This window comes from Staurois parvus, unplaced genomic scaffold, assembly GCF_062004578.1.
Source record: "Staurois parvus isolate SC_StPar_1 unplaced genomic scaffold, SC_StPar_1.0 ptg000011l, whole genome shotgun sequence".
NCBI classification, from domain to species: domain Eukaryota; kingdom Metazoa; phylum Chordata; class Amphibia; order Anura; family Ranidae; genus Staurois; species Staurois parvus.
In genome coordinates, this window is record NW_028317807.1 from 13780798 (window position 1) to 13802697 (window position 21900).

General features: G+C 41.8%; 1 pseudogene; it reads left to right on the forward strand.

Annotated features, from left to right (window-relative positions):
* The first annotated feature begins 4103 nt into the window (after positions 1-4103).
* Positions 4104-4224, forward strand: LOC149473775 (U2 spliceosomal RNA; annotated as a pseudogene).
* Positions 4225-21900: the final 17676 nt, after the last annotated feature.

Here is a 21900-nt window from a genome sequence, read left to right on the forward strand (position 1 = left end):
CACCGAGTAGGAAACTTTGCCCCCGCTACTCTTCACTGGCTGACTGCTACTTCCTCCGTGCGCACCGGCACCACTACTGGCCGTGGTGGTAGGCTGCAGTGGAGCTGGTGCTCTACTCCGTGGACGTTTGGCTCCACTGACACTGATGCGACCCTGCTGCTGTCTCCTGGGCAACCCACCGACTGTTTTGCTCGCTGCCAAGCTGCCACCCTCTTCTCCTGATGATGCGGAAGAAATTGCCTGATGACGACGAGGCTGCCAAGTGCGATCAACCTCCTCATCATCAAGTAGGGTCTCCGCCTCACTACTAGCCCCCTCGGCTGCGTCTGGGTCAGGAGACAGACCTGTCTCTAGACCGGCTACCGAGCCACTCTCCTCGCCAGTACTTGTTCGCTTGGCTGCTGAAAAGGCCGATGTCTCCCCCCGTTCCTGACCGCCCTCTGTTAGCTCTTCCTCACTGTACAGTGGGGCTGAGCCCACAGCATGCGATACTTCGCTTGGTGAGGGAACAGCAAAGGACAGGGGCAGGTAGAGGACACGTGATTTCAGTGGGCTTGGTCCCGGGCCATGCCAACTAACGGTTGTGTCTGACGTACCCACCGACCGTTGGCTGTAGGTGTCAGAGGTGACCTGGGAAGAGGAAGACGACCGAGCCAACCAATCAATGACGGCAGGGTTGTCGGTGGAGACACGACCGCTGGATGACACCGGGAGCACTGGCCTCTGGCTGCGAATACTGCTGCCTCGACCCCTTCCTCTGCTGCCACGTCTGCTCGCTCCTAAAACATTGCCTCCTCTGCCACTCCTCTGCATGTTGTCTGACATACTATTTAATTCAACGATTAGGTGTCCCTGAGTAACAATTCTCTGGCACTCAGTAACAATTCTGTCTGTCCCTGAGTATGAATTCTGTGGCCCTGAGTAACAATTCTGTGTCTGTGCGAGTAACAATTCTGTGTCTGTGCGAGTAACAATTCTGTGTCTGTGCAAGTAACAATTTTGTGTCTGTGCGAGTAACAATTCTCTGGCACTCAGTAACAATTCTGTCTGTCCCTGAGTAACAATTCTCTGGCACTCAGTAACAATTCTGTCTGTCCCTGAGTAACAATTCTCTGGCACTCAGTAACAATTCTGTCTGTCCCTGAGTATGAATTCTGTGGCCCTGAGTAACAATTCTGTGTCTGTGCGAGTAACAATTCTGTGTCTGTGCAAGTAACAATTTTGTGTCTGTGCGAGTAACAATTCTCTGGCACTCAGTAACAATTCTGTCTGTCCCTGAGTAACAATTCTCTGGCACTCAGTAACAATTCTGTCTGTCCCTGAGTATGAATTCTGTGGCCCTGAGTAACAATTCTGTGTCTGTGCGAGTAACAATTCTGTGTCTGTGCAAGTAACAATTTTGTGTCTGTGCGAGTAACAATTCTCTGGCACTCAGTAACAATTCTGTCTGTCCCTGAGTAACAATTCTCTGGCACTCAGTAACAATTCTGTCTGTCCCTGAGTAACAATTCTCTGGCACTCAGTAACAATTCTGTCTGTCCCTGAGTAACAATTCTCTGGCACTCAGTAACAATTCTGTCTGTCCCTGAGTAACAATTCTCTGGCACTCAGTAACAATTCTGTCTGTCCCTGAGTAACAATTCTCTGGCACTCAGTAACAATTCTGTGTCTGTGCGAGTAACAATTCTGTGTCTGTGCAAGTAACAATTTTGTGTCTGTGCGAGTAACAATTCTCTGGCACTCAGTAACAATTCTGTCTGTCCCTGAGTAACAATTCTCTGGCACTCAGTAACAATTCTGTCTGTCCCTGAGTAACAATTCTCTGGCACTCAGTAACAATTCTGTCTGTCCCTGAGTAACAATTCTCTGGCACTCAGTAACAATTCTGTCTGTCCCTGAGTATGAATTCTGTGGCCCTGAGTAACAATTCTGTGTCTGTGCGAGTAACAATTCTGTGTCTGTGCAAGTAACAATTTTGTGTCTGTGCGAGTAACAATTCTCTGGCACTCAGTAACAATTCTGTCTGTCCCTGAGTAACAATTCTCTGGCACTCAGTAACAATTCTGTCTGTCCCTAAGTAACAATTCTCTGGCACTCAGTAACAATTCTGTCTGTCCCTGAGTATGAATTCTGTGGCCCTGAGTAACAATTCTGTGTCTGTGCGAGTAACAATTCTGTGTCTGTGCAAGTAACAATTTTGTGTCTGTGCGAGTAACAATTCTCTGGCACTCAGTAACAATTCTGTCTGTCCCTGAGTAACAATTCTCTGGCACTCAGTAACAATTCTGTCTGTCCCTGAGTAACAATTCTCTGGCACTCAGTAACAATTCTGTCTATCCCTGAGTATGAATTCTGTGGCCCTGAGTAACAATTCTGTGTCTGTGCGAGTAACAATTCTGTGTCTGTGCAAGTAACAATTTTGTGTCTGTGCGAGTAACAATTCTCTGGCACTCAGTAACAATTCTGTCTGTCCCTGAGTAACAATTCTCTGGCACTCAGTAACAATTCTGTCTGTCCCTGAGTAACAATTCTCTGGCACTCAGTAACAATTCTGTCTGTCCCTGAGTAACAATTCTCTGGCACTCAGTAACAATTCTGTCTGTCCCTGAGTAACAATTCTCTGGCACTCAGTAACAATTCTGTCTGTCCCTGAGTATGAATTCTGTGGCCCTGAGTAACAATTCTGTGTCTGTGCGAGTAACAATTCTGTGTCTGTGCAAGTAACAATTTTGTGTCTGTGCGAGTAACAATTCTCTGGCACTCAGTAACAATTCTGTCTGTCCCTGAGTAACAATTCTCTGGCACTCAGTAACAATTCTGTCTGTCCCTGAGTAACAATTCTCTGGCACTCAGTAACAATTCTGTCTGTCCCTGAGTATGAATTCTGTGGCCCTGAGTAACAATTCTGTGTCTGTGCGAGTAACAATTCTGTGTCTGTGCAAGTAACAATTTTGTGTCTGTGCGAGTAACAATTCTCTGGCACTCAGTAACAATTCTGTCTGTCCCTGAGTAACAATTCTCTGGCACTCAGTAACAATTCTGTCTGTCCCTGAGTAACAATTCTCTGGCACTCAGTAACAATTCTGTCTGTCCCTGAGTAACAATTCTCTGGCACTCAGTAACAATTCTGTCTGTCCCTGAGTAACAATTCTCTGGCACTCAGTAACAATTCTGTCTGTCCCTGAGTAACAATTCTGTCTGTCCCTGAGAATGAATTCTGTGGCCCTGAGTAAGAATTCTCTGGCACTCAGTAACAATTCTGTCTGTCCCTGAGTAACAATTCTCTGGCACTCAGTAACAATTCTGTCTGTCCCTGAGTAAAAATTCTGTGGCCCTAATAACGTTTCTGTGGCCCTAAGTAACAATTCTCTGGCACTGAGTAACAATTCTGTCTGTCCCTGAGTATGAATTCTGTGGCCCTAACTAGCGTTTCTTTGTCCCTAAATAACGATTCTGTGGCCCTCATTAACAAGTCTGTGTCCCTGAGTAATGGTTCTCTGTCCCTAAGTAACTTCTCTCTGTCCCCAATTCTCGTTTCTGTGGCCCTAACTCTGTCCCTGTCCCTAGTACAGAGCGGTCTGCCTCTGTTCAATGACTGCAGGCAAATGAAGATTTCCAAAATGGCCGCTATATATACCTCGACCATTACACAGTGCTGGCTGGCTGGCTGCTGATTGGCTGATGCGATCACATGTCGTTGAGGAATGCATTATGGGGCAGCGCGCCTTGTCTGCGCGCCTTCCCCGACATCCCCGCTCCGTCGCCGCACATGTCAGCCGCCATTTTCGGAAAAATTTCGATTCGCGCGTCCGAATTAGGCTGTTTTTCGGATTCGGCACGAATCGAAATTTTTCCGATATTCGACTCGAATTCCACTTCGGATACTTCGATTCGCTCATCTCTAGTTATATTATCTGCACCACAACATATCAGAATGAGGATGGGAGGCATTATGAGCTAATCACATTTCAGTGCATTGCACAATGCTCCCAATTTAACATGTTTTACCCGCTGGGGGCTGCAGGAGAAGATATCTAGGCAAATTATAGCAGGTGGGGGGACAGAGAGGGGAGGACAATGTGAAGTTTATTCATTGTATAACTATCGCTTCTCGGCCTTTTGGCTAAGATCAAGTGTAGTATCTGTTCTTATCAGTGTCCAGTAGGGGTGCTCTGACATGATTCTTGCTTTCAGGCGAGGATGGCTGGCTATTTAATACCCCTGTCGGTATGATGGGGGCACTGAAGTTTAGTACCGGCTGGAAGAGAAATCGCAAGCTGTTGGGGCCCGGGAATAATTTCCCTGGGAAAACTGGAGGGGCCCAGTTCCTCCTGATTGGAATGGATCTACCTTGTCTGGCCAGGGGCCGGCGAGGCAGAGAGTCCATGGAACAGTGCCCCCTGAGAGTGGTTGCCTCAGGGTTTGCTCCTAGTAACACATGGGGTGGGATCCCAAGTATGAAAAGTGCACATGGTCACTGTTCTAAACACTTTTTCTGCACTGCACCTTTTTAGGGATAGGCCTTTTGGCTAACTCCAGGGCAATTGTTTTTGCTACGGGCCTCAGGGCCTAGCCAGTGCACAATTGTATGGTCACTTATTTATTTATTTTTATATCACTGTCACTTTTCACTTATGTGTGTGTTTTTTTCTCACTAAGACAGAGGGTGTGGGTCCTTGGGCCTGCCCTAAGGTCTAGGGGGAGGATGCGTGGCCTTAGGTTCCTTCCTTCCCTGTTCCTGAGGGGGGGGGGGTCTCTCTTCGGGAGAGCTCCCTGACCTAGTACTTGGTGGGTGGCTTCGGCTAGCCACAAGGAAAGGGGTCCACCAGGCTAGGTGGACCATGTGGAAACCTTTGTCCCTGTCAAGAGCCTTGCACCCCAGGGGATAAGGGTAGAGGTCCTACCCCTTCAGGGGGGGGACTAAAGCACACCCCAAGTGCATTTTTTTTGTGTTTGTGTTTTGCACTTGCACGTTTATTGTTCACTTACGGGTTTTTGTTTTTCGCACCTCCTTTGATAACTAGGGATAAGCTCAGACATGTTCAGATCTTAGTCCAAACCCACGTGAGCAATCATGCCAGGAAGCTGTCACTGTATCTGTCCAATCATAAGCGGCCAAGGCAATCCCTCAACTGCAGCCGCACGCATACACAAACCTTCTATATTTGCAGCTTCGAGGTGGGGAATGCTATGGTCACTTACGATTGGCTCAGTATAGATGACAGTGTTCTCCCATGATCACTCAGGTGGGTTTGGACCAGGATCTGAACAAACCTGAGCTCATCCCTAATAATGACGGAACAGCTAGGTGACATAGGAAGCTGCAACAGGAAATACTGTAGTTTGGCTTAGTTCTCCAGTACAGCTTTAACATGCTAGCTTATGTTAGTATTCAGGGCTCCTGATGCCACATACAATCACCCATACTCAGGGATGATTTGCTCTGTGCAAAACCATAGTACAGAGCAGGTAAGTACACCATTTTTGTTATTTAAAAAAATATTTTTACTTTTACAATCACTTTTAAGCTCCAAAAAGCATAACCTATCTCTCAGGAAGAATGTACAGTGCCACATCCCAACCAACAATGCTAAATCCAAAAGGAGCAACCTCCAGAGAATAAGGGGCTTTTAAGGCACTGTACTAAACAATAAACATAAGTAGAATATAAAAATATATTTATTGAAGTCCATTAAAAAGGTGGAATAAAAATAAACAGATATTTAAAACATAATCAACAGGTCACATAGTTAAGTTTGACGATTACATATCCCGCTAGTAATGCTGACGCATTTCACAGTCCATATCTGCTTCTTCAGAGGATTTGCGGGGATCATCTACAAAAACATGTACATAACTTTACAGTAAACAAAAAAAACAAACAAACAGAATTACAGGATTGCTATTGGTTAAAAAAACCAGTATACATCGATGTCTGCTGCCCAGGAGGAAACATCACATCACATGCCCATTGATCCACCTCCACCCCAAAAGGGGGGAAGAGAAGAAAAGCCAGGTCAAACACCGGGCCACACAGGGAAGAAGAGATGATGAGGACCACCACCAATCATTATTAGTTAGCTGTAATATGACAAAAGAGAGGGTATATGTATTGAAATAAACTGCGTAAGCCAAGGACCATTATATTCACTAGTATCCATAGTGTAAAGTGTATTCAAATGCTTTTAATAAGAGGCTGAGATAATATAGATAAACTTATTCCTTCAAACAAAAGATCCAGCTCATTACTAAAATCACCCCCATAAAAGCATATATTAAATAAGGGTAATGGCATCATTCCTACCCCAATGAAACAAGAGAGGAACTACCTCAAAACTAATATTTACCGCCGAGCCCAATACCTCATGGCCAATAATGCAGTCAGTCATCAAAAAATTATGTAATGCCCCATCAGTCTCTCCCCTATATGATGTAATGCCCCAGTGGGTGACATGCCCTGCCAGGCACCCAATGTCACAACGCAGGGCCCACGCACAACGTCACATCCGCAGGCACTAGGCTACTGTGCATGTGCCCATCCACATCAGACCGCCATATCGAGTCAGCGGCCGGGGAAGGATCACAATGCGCTCCAATGGCTGGCAGTGAGTAAGCACCGCCTAAGGATGGAGAACAGGGCCAGATCTAGCCTGTCTGATTTGGGGGTGCAGTGAAAAACATCAGGGGGGCAGAGGATGTGAGGTCAACAGGGCAGTGTGTAAGAGTCAGAAGAACAGTGTACAAGTGGTCAGTAGGGCAAGAGCCTCAAGAGAGTAGAATGGGCTAGAGTCTGCAGAGGGGGAGGAGGGGGGAGGAGGGGTGGAAAGGGGGGGGTAGTGGGATGGGAAGGAAAAGAGTTTTTAGTAAGGGAAAGGTAGAAATGTTATAAATGTCTATTTGTATGAGAATTTTTTCCCCTTTATGGCTTTTTGTATTAACATGAAAAAATTAATAAATATTTAAATTTAAAAAAAAAAAAAGTGGTCAGTAGGGCAGAGGATAGGGTTAGCAGTTTGTAGGGCAGTGTACAGAGGCCATTAGTTTGAAGGGCAGTGTACACTGGGTTATCTAGGCAGTGTACAGGGGCTAGCATGGCAGAGGACAGGGGTTAGCATGGTGGAAGACAGTGGTCAGAAGAGTTGAGGACAGGGTCACTGCTAGCAGGGCACTTAAAGAGGAGTTTCAGCCATTTTTGTGTTTATTAAAAGTCAGCAGCTACAAAAACTGTAGCTTCTGATTTTTAATAAATACACACTTACCTGTCTCAGGGTCCAGCAATGTACTCACCCGCACCGTCCCTTCTCCCCTTCTCTCCTCCATGGCGCCAGCATCTCAGCTGTGGGCACCAGACTGTGACAGCTTGCGGCTTCACAGCCTGGTGCCCCTTGCGCATGCGCGAGTTGTCCTGCTCCTCCAGATTGGTCCGGAAGTCTTCTGGGACTTGTGAAAGTTCCCAGGAAACTGTGGGAGGAAGGAGAGCCAAACTTTCGGCTCACTGTGCCACGGGGAACTGAACCGGGAGTGGGAGCGGGTAACTGTCCAAAATAGGTATCTGCTCCCCCCTTCTCCCCAAAAGGTGCCAAATATGGCTGTGGGAGGGGGGGAGGAGTAAAATAACGAAGCTTCTGCTTTTGAGTGGAACTCTGCTTTATGGAGGTGCAAACCCCTCCATGCTCATTGTGCCTATGACCACTGAGCTCCCCCCCATCCCCTCACAAAGAGCCGGCCGCAGTGAATTGAAGTAAACAGTCTGGACAGGAGAAGTGACAGCGGCAGAGAGGAGAGAGTGGAGAGGAGGTGCGGGCTTCTCTGTGATCTCCCTCCTCCTGTCATAACAGCGATCCTCCATACAAAAGGTTACACAGGATTGTTCTTGGATCCGACGGTACACTCTCCTCCATCAACATTTCCAGGAGTTGAGCAGTCTTTGAAGGAGATGGGGTTGGGTAATGAAACCATCGGATCTAAGAGCGATCCTGTGTAACCTTCTGTATGGAGGATCGCTGTTATGACAGGAGGAGGGAGATCACAGAGAAGCCCGCAGCTCCTCTCCACTCTCTCCTCTCTGCCACTGTCACTTCTCCTGTCCAGACTGTTTACTTCAGTTCACTGCGGCCAGCTCTTATTGAGGGGATGGGGGGGAGCTCAGTGGTCATAGGCACAACGAGCATAGAGAGGGGTGCACCTGGTTTGGAGGGGCACAACTAAAATCTGGGGGGGCACAGCCCACCCCAGCATCCTCCTAGATCCGGCCGTGATGGAGAGGAGAACAACACTCCTTCCCTGACCGCTGGCTCGATATGGCAGTCTGATGTGGGCGAGCTCATGCGCAGTAGCCTGGCACCATAGTAAATCACAAATGGAGTAGATTTTCCATTCCTTGCTCACTTTTACTCAGGACAACCTGCAAAGGTCATCTTCTTGTGCTAAATCTAAAGTTTGAACATACATTTGCAGCAGCTTAATAAAACTGCTCAGTGACTATTTCTCGTTTTCTTTCACAAAAAGTTGAAGCTGAACTCTAGACAGATATACTAGATACAAATTAGTGCAGCTGTGTAATCATTAAAACATCTAAAAATATATTTTTAAATGCAAGCAGTGTAAGTGTGAGATGGGGAAACATCTCTCCATGTTTGAGCACTGTTTGTGTGCAGTAAATTATTGTGTGGAGTAAATTAAATGTTCTGGAGTGACATTCTGCGGTTTAGCCACAAGATGCCACTGTTTTCCTAACACAGCCTCAGACTGCATAGATATTTCTATATTCATGAAGAGGTGGGGTTTTTCACACAGAGTTTAGAGAACAGGAAGGAGAGAGAGAGCAGCCATGTTTTGGAGGATGGTGAATGCAGGAGCCGTGTGAGCAGAGAATCTGATGGCATCCAGGTGTGAGAAAATCCCTCAGTAACCAGAGCTGCAGCTAAGTGAAGCTGATCGTGTCCAAGTCCCTGATCCTGTTCAGAGAAAGGAAGATTGCTGCCAGGAATGCTGATGAGAGCAGAGGAACAAAGCAACATACACTGCGATACCGCATGCTTGTTGGAGAGACATTTGTTCTGTTCAGAGTCACCAGCGGATGCAAAGCAGACCCGGGTCGGTAAGATCGTGCACGCACCTCATTTCAGTGTTAGTGCCTAGAGACTGAGTCCAGGCCTATAGTTAGTTAGTTAGGGTCTCTGTTTGTGTCAGGCCACAAGTGTTACTGATCATTGGAAGGACTCCATAACTTAAAGTGACATTTCACATTGGAGAGCTGATAACATCCCACAAACTCAAGCCAGACTGGCGTTTTGCTCAGAAGGAAAAATCAGGCACGTGCTACAGGATCAGTTATGGGAGGGGGAATACTGTAGATTTGTGTAAGATTGTAAGCTGTTGTGCTGCACCGCAGGCTAGCCCATACCATACACCCATACACTGATTCTTCCTCTTTTAGGGTAATAACAGGTAAGGTGTGGCAGCTTAGTTGTGCCCACCAGTAGGTAAATTACTACACTTTCTACCTTCATCCATCAGGAGGCGCCGTGCTGTGCAGCACAAAGGTCTCAGCCTTTGGACTGGATGTATGTAAATTTATTGTATGTTCTCAGCATTTGTGGTTGTGTTTATTTGCCACATCTAAGTAAAATTCTGTTGTGGCAAAAGCTGGTGTTGGGGTTGCTTTCCTCGTTCGTGACTTCACTGTATCCTGGGGAGCCCACCCCGGTACATGGCTTACATAAGCACCTGAATTTGACCTTGTATCATCATCTTGAAGTTCCTGTACAGCAGGACCAGAGTGGAAGAGGAAGACGCAACACAAGAAGCCAATCAGTTCATATGCCGACAAAAGCATGCTGATAGGAAGGGAGGGTCAAGTGAGAGAACACTGTGCTGCTTTTACTTTCGCTGTACAATCACAGGCTAGAGTGGGTCCAGGATGACATTGGTTCAGAAGAATTTGGCTATATGATGCTAGCCATTAGAGTGGGGACATCTAGTTTCAGAAAAAAAGTACTACCGCTAATACTAAAACCTCTTTCTTTTCCCTACTCAGGCCTAACCATTGACCCACTTTCCTCCCCAGCTTCATATTACTCATAAACGAATCACTATTTTACAGTTCCATCTTCTCTTCTTCCTGTCCCCGCTTTTCTTCCCTCTTCATCTGATCCAAATAAAAAATCTCTATTGCACTTACCGCTGTACTCTACAATATACATCCTGCAGTGTCATAACAAGGATCTGCTGCAAGGAGGGACCACATGGTCTTTTCTGCCATCACTCTTCTAAGGTACATTTATATTTCAGGCATTTCTCTAGAGTTTCAAATATAAGTCTTTGTGGACAGTTTCTTCCCTTTCTGGATTCATTATAACATGTACCACTGATGGCTAATGTATTCAGAACTTGTTTTTTAAAACGTCTATACTTACCTGTACCGTTATCTCCTACATGTATTATTGAAATTACTAAACAAAGTGGGGAAAGCTCTAGAAGGTGAATAATGCAAAAAAAAGTGTTTTTGTTATCTTTTAATTCATGTTCATCTTGCCATTTTTGATTGGAGTTATGAAAAATTTTTGTCTTTTTTTTCAGATTCCATGAAACTACCATATCTTTTTTCCCCTTTGTTTGGTGCTTGTTCTGGCACTACCCTTATTATGTACTGACTTTTCTAATGGCTTTGTTCCTGTATTGTCCAAATGCTTTTAACACGGCTTAGCAGTAATTCTTATGTTATTACTTTGGAAGAACATTGCCTGTATTTCCACCTAATGCTTGAAAGTGTACATTTGACTAAGAGTACTTCCTTCTGTACCTATTAAAAGCATACCATGTATATCCAAGTGTAATGCCATTATTATTATTGTACAGGACTCCTATAGTACCATCTGTTTGCACAGCACTTTACAATTTAAAGGGAGAATAAACAGCTACAATACAATTCAAGACAGAAGGGTTAAGAGGGCCCTACTTATGAGAGCTTACAATCTAACAAAGATTCCCATTAACAAGGATCCAAAAAAATTGGTAAAATGAACAGTTAATAGGTAGCACTGGGGAGGAGGGGTTATTTTATTTTGCTTATTGTGATTGTGCTCTAGGCATTGCTTTCTTCTTCCTTCCCAGCTTAGCAAAAAAGAAAAAAAACTGGCATCAGCTGGTACAAATAACCTGAAAACTATTTCACTTCATTAATTTGCAGTATATAATACACTTAAATTGAAAAATATTTGTATTGAAATCTTACCATTCAAGTATATTCGTAATGTAATACAAGAAAATGTTATTACACACAGTATAACAACTGAAGTCATATTTGGTATATTTGTAAAATCTTTAGTGGTACATTTTCTATAATTTAATTGCATTATTCACTAAGGTAAACTAACAAAAAAAAGAGAAAAGAAACATTTTTTAGACATATTCAAAATGTTATAACTGTATTTTAGAACTGTATCAAGTTTTCGACTCATTAAATATATCATTGTCTGCAGTGTCTTGCCCTGCATGGAACTATACTAATTAAAAAGTCTGTTCAGGTTAGAACAGCATAGTTCATGTCCAGTTTGGTTTTAACTACCAAATCTGTTTATGTAGAGCAGTAGTCGAAGGAGGATATCTCCAGAGTTGCACATGTTTAGATGCTGTATATACAGTATGTCATTATATTTATTATTTATTACAGATACTTATATAGCACCATCAATTTATGCATCGCTTTACATATATATTGTACATTCACTTCACTCACTGCCGTCAAGGGGTGTACAATATAAGGTCCCTAAAGCCGGCCATAGATGGTTTGACTCTGGGCTGGTTCAGCAGGGACTGGCTGAGATTGTGAACCCTGTATGGACAGGCTGAATGTATCCAAGTTGAACAACTTGGGTACAACCAGCCTTTCAGATTTTGTATGCGGTTATTATGGCCACTAGCAATAATCACTGTGTTCTCCCAGTGGGGACGGTTCCCCACCGGGAGAACACAATGGCTCTGTGAGAGGGATTACCCCATCAACACTGACTGTGTTGATGGGGGAACTGAGCAATTTTCTTTCTTGCAGCCCGTAATTGCAGGAAAGAAAATTGATCCATCTATGGCCAGCTTTACTCACATCTATACATACTAAGGTCATTTTTAGACAGGATCCAATTTACCTACCAGTATGTCTTTGGAAACCCATACAAGCAGAGGGAGAACACACAAACTCCAGGCAGGTAGAGAGGTGGTTGGGATTCCAACCAACCACCCTAGTGCTGCTAGGCGGAAGTGCTAGCCACTGTGCTGCCCAATAGGTAAATGTAGATAGACAGAAATATTTATATTGGCTGCAAAAAGAGAATTAATATCCTTATTAAGATTCCTTAGTATAATTGCAATGTATACTGTTCATTATTGAAGAAAACACAGGCAGAGCACTGGCCATTTTCTTCCACTGTGCTTATTATAATCCCAGTTCAGTCCAGTCATTAGACATCTCTTAAGCCATGTATGGTAAATTTTTTACTTTAATCCCTTCTAGAACATTGACAAGGTCAGAAACTCATGCTATTGCTCTGTGCAGACAATCTTATTTAAAAAGGTAACACAAAGGACAGTAATGGTACAAAGTGCGGAACTCCACAGTATCCAATGAGTGTACATCCATAGGCTCAAATCAGTTTACTACACTTATTAGTTTAGGCCAGTGACAGCAATAAAAGATGGCTGTTTACCTGTGAGGTCCTACATTTGGCACTTACACAGCAATTTGCAAAGGCAATTTAGGATATATCCCTGTAAAGAGGTGGCAGGTGCTCTTAAAATCCCTACATCACTAGTAGATTTCAGAAAGCTTTTTGTTTGAGGTGAACTGAGCAGTTTGCCTACAAGGATCTCACAAAGGACAGCATAATAAAAGTGGTTTAGGGGGTAAATAACTAAAATCATGCAGGATTCCTGGTAGCTGGCCCTGCAGTGCAAGAAGTGACAAGTCAAAAAGCAGTAGGATCCTACAAGAAACATGCTTTTGTCAATTGCATTAAGCCTTCCCTGCATCTGTTGTATATGATATATAGGAACACAGCTTTGGTATTGTATTTTTTATTTTTATACTAATAATAATAATAATTGTTATTATTATTAATAATAATAATAATAACGATTTTTATAGCACCAAGTTTGCACAGCGCTTGATAAAATAAAGGCATTAAGTACCAATACAATACAATTCACTATAAAAGGATCCTGCTCGAGAGTAATTACAATCTAAGGGAGAGTCAGGTGATACAAAGGCAATAAGTGTGAGGGATGAGCTGATGGAGAAAGTAAAAGGACAGTTAATTAGGCAAAGATGGGATAGGCTTCCAAGAACAGAAGAGTTTTTGTGGATTGCCTAAAGGTGCCAAGAGTAGGAGATAGACAGGCAGATTGGGGTAGGGAGTTCCAGAGTATGGGAGAGGCTCAGACCTGGTGGTAAGCACTGGAAGAGGTGATGAGGGGGCTAAAGATTAAAAGGTCTTGGGAGCTGTGGAGAGGGTGGTTTATGTGATTTCTTGAAAGGTGGTTGGTGATTTAGCTTAGGACAGAGATGGGGATGAAAGGTGGTTGGTGATTTAGCTTAGGACGGAGATGGGGATGCTTTGTTTTTTAATGTTTGTATTTTGTATTTTATTCATTGGGCAATCAGAAGCCAGCGGAGGGATTGGTAGAGGGGATCGAAGGTCTCTGAATGATTGGTAAGGTGAAAAATTCTGGCAGCAGCATTCTTGATACAAGGAAGTGGGGCGAACCTGTGTAAAGGTAGGTCAACAAGGAGCTAGTCGCAGTACTTTACTACTAATGGGCAGTTAAGGAAGATAGAATCTGGACTGCTGAGACGGCCTCAACTGCCAAATGTAGTGGATCTGCATGGGTGAAAAGTGCTACTCTTCATCTTTGATATCCAAAGCAGGCTTGTAGACTACATGGAGGTCAACAAAGGCTGTCATCCCCTGACTGGATGCATAGGCAGATGTGGTTGTCGTAAAGCTGCAAATACCTTCTGCTATCAAAGCAGATATTGATTGTGGAAGTTACATTTACTCCATACATGTATTGGAATATTTATATTCAATGACAGTAACACTTTTCTGTGTTATACCGTATATTTAGTTATAAGTATGTGACCTCTTTCTGCACAGTGCATTATTCAGTTTCAGAATTTTCCTAGAGTAATTACATATAAATGCCCAGCTTGAGTCTCTTACAAGACTATAAACAACTCAAGTTAAAGACGATTATGTTATTTTCCCTTATCTACGCTGGTGCATTTAATATTCCAACAGGAAAACAACATGCTAACCGCAAAATAACACTTTATATGTGCAACATTTTAAGCACTCTGACAGTAAATTAATTTTCATAATGAAAATGTTTTCCTTGGTTACCTAGCTTTCCATTCAACTCGCCAGGCTCTGACATTGCCATTAACAGACACACTATAGAACGGAAAAAGCATTCTGGATGCTGTGCATACTGAGCTCTATTTTTAGACCCTTTAAGAAATTTGTCATCCATTTCTCAAGATCTTCTCTCCCTGTAACCTTCAGACTAGTATTAGCAGAGCACATTTTAGGCAGATTCTATACAATGGACTAAACACTAATGGATTCCTTCAAATTCAGTTCTATGTCCACTCTGAACTGGGAATGAGTGACAGTTATAATATGTTGAAAAACAAGGCATGATCAACCGCCTTCTCTTAAAGAGACAGTTGATTGGGCCAATTTACAGCGTATATATATATATATATATATAAATATATATAGATCTTTTTTTTTTTTTTTTTTACTGATTTGGTCCTAAGAATCATACTGTAATACTTTTTAACATTACTTACTTTGTCTGAATTTGGCACCGGAATTTCCAGGATCAGGGGTTAACTTACAGTCGAAACAGTTGTCAATGGCACCTCATGCACTTAGGCTAATTTACTAAAGGAAATGAGAATCTCCACTCAATAAATTGGACGAATATTCACTTCAATTAACCAATCATGTGAGAAGCAAATTCCTGTTCACTTTAATTATCCAGTCATGTAAAGATGAAATAAGCAAACTGGAGTTTGTTTTTCACATTAAAGGATAAGTTCACCTTTTGGACAAAAATAATAAATGCACATTTTTTTTGCAGGTAAAAAAATGTGCAATTATTATTTTTGTCTACAGAAGCCTGGAAAGTATTGTACCAGTGATCAGTAGACCACTGATGCCATGCTGGTCTCCTGCAGATCTGTTAGTATATCTGCTTTCCCGTATGGGCTGTACAAGCAAGCAGATATACTGACAGGCAGAATCAATGAACTACCAAAGTGCTCCACAGCACCATAGTAGTTCATTGAGGACTACAAGTTGACAGCCGCTAAGGCTGTCGTGACTTGCAATTCATTCATTCTCAGAAGTCTGTGATTGAATGATGCGGCCATGTGGGTGGAGCCCCGCACGGCCGCGCTGTTTTCAAATTTGACAGATAGTATGGGGAGACTTCTCTCCGTACTATCTGTCAGAGGGAGGGGGGGTGGCAGGCGCGGCTGCGGCTATGGGAACATGTTACATGTTCCACCGTAAAAACGGGTGGAACATGTAACATGTTCCAAAGGTGAACTTATCCTTTAATTAATAGTTGAAGTGAATAATTGCTAAGTGAAGATTCTCAACTCCTGTTTACTGTCCAGTTTACTCTGCGTAAATTGACAGCGCTATATAAGTACCTGAAATAAATAAATAAACTCCATTAGTTAATCGGCCTCCCTATCTCTACACTCTTGAATCTATGAAAGTGTAAAATTTCAAAACGTTTGCCTGGAGTTTTAAAAGCTTTAAAACTGAACTCTAGGTACAAAAACTTTAAATTTAATGTATTTCTCAATGGGGTTGATTTACTCAAGGGGAACAGACTGTGCAGTTCACAAGTGCAGTTGCACTCATTTTCCCCCAGAGCTTAGTACTTGTGATGAGGCTCTGCTGATTTTGATCATATGCAAACAAAAATGTTTCTTTTCCTTGCAGCTGATTGGGTATTCTTAAGTAAAGCTTCAACCCATTTACATTTACAAAGAAAAAAGAGTGCAACTACACTTGCAAAGTGCACAGTCTATTTGCCTTTAGTAGATCAACCCCAATGTGTGTGCCAAATGCCTTTGCATACCCAGATGTTACCTTGTAAAAATGGCAATTACATCATCATTGTGCTGTACAGTATATCACCTGTACAAAGAGCAGAGCTGGAAGAGACCCAGTAGGCTCATCTACTACAGGCTGCCTGCAGAAAATTACAAGGAGGGCAGTTACAAGTCCAGTCACCCTGCACAAGCAGAGTGAACAGTAGTGACTGGTCTCTATCATAGGAAGTTCCTGTATAGTGGCACAAAGTTTCACAATGGATTACTGTATAATACTGTATAATAATAATTACTGCACAGATGTAGAAGAATAACACAAGGCATAAGTAAGAATATACATGACTCTTTAGACAATATTTGCTTATCCCAGAGTCCAGTTTTTAGATTAAATATTCAAATTCTCATTATATCATAAACTTATTCATTAAAATTTCTATCTATAATTGAAACGATTTTGCTAAACGAATTCAAGTTTAATCAAGCTGCTTTTTGAATATCATTGAATACATTGTAGTAAGAAAAGCTCCCTAGTGGAATGACCAGTAGGCCTATGTTACATTACATTTACATGCTTCAGGATTAATACCCTAATTTAGCAATGAATATCAGCAGTAGCAAAATGTAATTAAGAAATAACTATACAATACAGAGCTGGGAATAATGATAATAATAATTAATGTCAGGCATACATTTTTTAAACATGTGATGACGATTTTGGGATTGCTTCTAATAAACGGGTAATGTTTCAATGCCACTTCACATGTATTATGTAAAAACATAAATCAATAACTTTTGAAATCTATTAATTCAGATACCAATAACTCTATTCATGAGTCTTTACTCAAGGTAGGTTTTTGGCTAAGTGGTTGTAATTTACAAATCTTATTGGACTCAATAAAAATACCTGTCCCGTTCTCAAAAAAAAAGGATGCTTATTGAGCTGTTTTAGCTTTGTGAATTGAGTGTCATGTGATTAAAGATTGGAATAGGAATAGATTGTTCCTAAATATGTCCTGATAGTCAGGCCTGGGTCCAGGGGCGGACTGACCATTCGAGCACTCGGGCACTGCCAGAGGGCCGGGGTCAGTAGGGGGCCCCATGAAATTCCCCTGGTACCTTTTTTATAGGCTTTTTTGAGTGTGGGCAAGGACACAAGGGCCCCATGATCCCCTATTGTCCAGGGGCCCCATGAGTTGTCAGTCCGCCCCTGCCCAGGTCAATCAGTACAAATGGTGCCCGGGTCAATCAATATTGCCTAGCCTAGTCTGGGAGTCGTACCACTGTTGATACTGTTCCTCAATCCAGATAGGACTGCAGGGCTCAGGATATCTGTGAATATGTCTTGTATGAATATACTTCTATTCTAACAACACAGTAGTATCAGCTAACATTGGAATGCCGCTGAGGAATTTGGGCTTGAATGTGATCCAATGGACTTTACTAAGGAGACAATCTTAGAATAGCATGTGGGGGATTGTTACATGGCCTAACATCCTACTTATTTAGCAAAAAAATATTGAAAATGGACTTTTACAAATTAAAATTAAAAATATGTTCACTTTTATTTTTAGCATTAATACATTTGTACTATTTTAATCATGTTGTAGACTCTGTGGGCATCTATAACTACTTCAATACAGGGCATTTTCACCCCCATCCTGCCCAGGTCAATTTTCAGCTTTCAGCAATGTCACAACTTAAATGACAATTGTGTGGTCATGCAATACTGTACCCATATGACATTTTTATCATTTTTTCACACAAATAGAGTTTTCTTTTGGTGGTGTTTAATCACCGCTGGGTGTTTTTCTTCGTTTCTGTCATGAATAATCGTTTTTCATAAAATTTAGGCCAAAATGTATATTGCTACATTTCTTTGGTTAAAAAAAAATCAGTATCTATTATTTAGTCTGTTGGAAAGTGACCCCTTTTTGTAAAGTAAACAGTCCAAAGTATTTAGTAAAAGGCATGGCGAGTTTTTTTAAATTGTAATTTTTTGTCATAATTTTTTGAAAAATGAAGACATTTTAAAAAAGAAATTCTTGACAGAAACAAGGATAGCACCACTGAAGCATCTTCTAAAGGTGAAGCTTGTGGCCAGTGATGTTATCACACACACCAGCAAACGTTCCGGTGGCATCATCTTTGTTTCTGACAATGAAAGTTGCTGATTTCCACATGTAAGTGCATAAGCAAAATATATTTTATCTTGCTTTTATTGGGTGCACTTTGAGGTTCTGTTCTTCCTCTTTTATATAAACACCTACCATTTGTGATGCTGATGTGGATCGAAAAGGGAACCAGTTTGCCTACAGAACAAATGTGACGACAGCTTAGAAGCCTCACAGATTGAAGGGATATCTCATGGTGTATGACTATGTGTTAGCTATTTATTATTACAGGTACTTATATTGCACCATCAATTTACACAACACGTTACATATATATTGTACATTCACATCAGTCCCTAACGCTCAAGGAGCCTGCAATCTAACCCACATTCATATACTAGAGCCAACTTACCTACCAGCATGTCTTTGGCGTGTGGGAGGAATCCCAAGAAGCCACAGGGAGAACATGAAAAACCCCAGGCAGGTGGTGCCGAGGATGGGATTCAAACTGACAACCCTAGTACTGCCATGTGGAAGTGGTAACCACTCAGCCACTGTGCTGCTCATTTGATCTCATTTGCCTAGGATCCAGTCTTTCTAATAGGAAGTGTGTGTATCCTGGAGTTATCAAAAATCTATTTACCATTGAGACAACATCACCAATTTAGGTAGATGACATTGTGAAAAGTACATGTGACATTCATACACAGCAAAAGTTGTGATAATTGTACAGAGCTAAGTAAACTTTAGGAAACACTTCCTGAAGATGCCACTAGGTGAAACATACGTCGAAGCGTCACTCTGTCACTTCCAGGTCCGGGAACGTCCAGCCTTAGAGAAAGTGAGGCTTGGAGCGCATGTTGGCCTTCTTTGATATTCACAGGCTGCAGAAACTGGTGCCGGTATACAGGCCCAATTCCATGTGAGTGCAAAATCGTTTGTATTTGGTTTTAATGTTCATTTAATAAATACTGCACTCAGAAGGATATTTATCAGTCTGGTTTATTCTAGTGGTCTGTCACAAAATCTATACAAGGATTAGCCCATATCGAACACCATAAAAGTACCGGAGGCATGTTGTGAGTTCCTATTCCTTAGCTTATGGCCATAAACATAGAGCTGCTGGAGGGGATTAATTTCCTGAAAGAATGGTCTCCTATATGACCAAAAAGTGCATCTGACCACCTTTATTGGGTTCAAAAGATCTGGCGAGTGAGCAATCTTTATATTTCCTGCTGGCACATGGTGAAGATATGTCACTTTTTTTTGGTTCGGGTCATAGTATAAAGAAATTGAAAGAACTGTCACTTTTATCAAACATAATTTATTTGCTGACTTTTATTAATTGTTTTTTTGTTTTGGAATTTTTTTTACAAAGGTAGTGGGAAAACAGCACCCACTCCTAGGGTCAATATAATTATTTAGTTCATTTTACGGGGCATGTAGTGATAGTAGCCTCTCATGCAATTGCACATTTCATAAATTTCATTAATATGCATGTCTAAGCCCATCATAATGCCAACCCCAGAAACTAGATATATTAGCAGGCACACATGACTGGGTGGTCACTGTTGTATTTTTGTATCTCTGACAACATTTTAAAATAAAGATACCCATTAGATTACTATCATTGTATATGTATACATTCATTAGTATCATCAAGCAATAATATTGTGTATTAGTCATAAAAGCCGTGAGAAAAGCGTATGCTCTGTGGGGATGAAAAGTGTTGACAACATTCTGTTGTTGTAAGAACAGTGTTAGGCCATTGAGCAATGCACAGGAATATTCATATAATTGAAATCTGCACATACTGTACATGTTTATATCAGTGTAAGTATCCAAAGATGTTATGTTGGTCAGATTGTTTCTTAACATTTAACCAGTTTCTGTAGTTTTTGGGGTGGTCTTCTATTAACTATTCAATGGACATTGTTCTTTTTTTTTTCCTATCAGACAAAAAGAGGTACCAACTATTAGCCAGTATTAGAAAGCATTGCATGTTATAGCAAATGGTAACATCCTACCTTTTTATCTCGTTTTGCATATATAAATTCTCTTCACCATTTTATTATTTCTTGTGCTATAAAATTTTAAATGCATTAGTAAAGGGGCAAGATTGTGGACCTGTATTGACAGTCTACAATACATTCTTGTGAAAAATGCAGGACTGAAGATCACAAACATTCTACTGGAAAGCTGAGGATGTTTGATATGATCCATCAAATGACCAAAACATATTTGTTTTTGTATCCCATATTTCCCAAAGGTTCAAAACATGAGACTTGATGACTGAAAGGAATTTAGGACATGACCATTTTGTAGGTTGTCTCTTTGATCAGTCAAGCACCTTTCTCCTAATACAGTTCACTGGTTCCTGTGCTATAGTGATGTTCTCTCTAACTGCTCCATTAACCTGAACCTTCCACCATGACCTTTCACCCTCTATGGTCAATTGATGTGTGGAAACACATTCTTCAGTAACTCATAAACTGATATTGTTGTGATATTGGCTTTCGAAGGACTGCAATGAAAGGCTGTAACTACAGGACATGTGATCTTGCTGCTTTAATTCTATATTAATTACTAATTAAACATACAGGATACTAAAGGTTTATGAGTATTGGGACTCAATAACTGCTCAGAGAGCTAATATGAGCAAACTGACAACCAAGTAGTAGGGAAGAGCAGACATTTCCTTTCATTAGGAACATGTGTATACAACTCTACACTGCAAATGTAGCAACAAACCTATTTTTCCTAGGACCTCAATATACTGTATGTAATTATGAGGGGCATCAAGCCGGGACTTTTAAATTTATATAATAAAAGAAAGAAATTCATGGAGTGGAAACTGCATTTATTTTTCAACATACTCCCCTGCTACATTTATATACTTATCCCAGCATTTAACTAATGCCTGGGAAACTTAGACATTGAAAAATTTGTCAGTACACCTGAACCATCCTAGGACAGCCTGCTTCACTTTGTCATCCTTGTGTTCACCATTCCCACAGAAGGATTTGTCTCTTGTGCAAATTCACAACAGGTTATGTGTTGATTATCCAGCATCAGGTGTTCCACAGGCTGAATGTTCACAGGAATAACTGCTGTGGGCTGGGAACCAAGGAGCAGGGCCATCCTATCCCTCTTGTATTGAACTGTATTGTTGCTGTATTGTCTCCCGTTATATTGTAAAGCGCTGAGCAAACTGTTGGCGCTATATAAATCCTGTATAATAATAATAATAATAACCACTGCGGCCAAGATCAGCACTGATGGATGTACGGCCATTTTTTAAATGTTTACACCATTCAAATGTCTTACTTCAGCTGAGCATCTCATCACCGTGCTGTGCTTGCAGTCTTCTGTAGATATCCATGGGTTTTACACCTTTGTTCACAAGTAACTTCATCACCACACACTGTTCCATGTACGCACTAACACTGTTGTCTGCCATCTTGATTAATGGTCTCTGGACTGGCCCATGACATGTGAGGGCCTATCAATAATAGGACACACTTGCCACGTACTACTGCGTGTAGCACCACCACGCTAGCATCCCTTTTTATACCTGAAAAATTAAAAGTCCCAGTTTGTCAAGAACGCCATTTGTATATGAAGCGCACAGTTAAGACATCATACAAAGAGCCAAAAAAC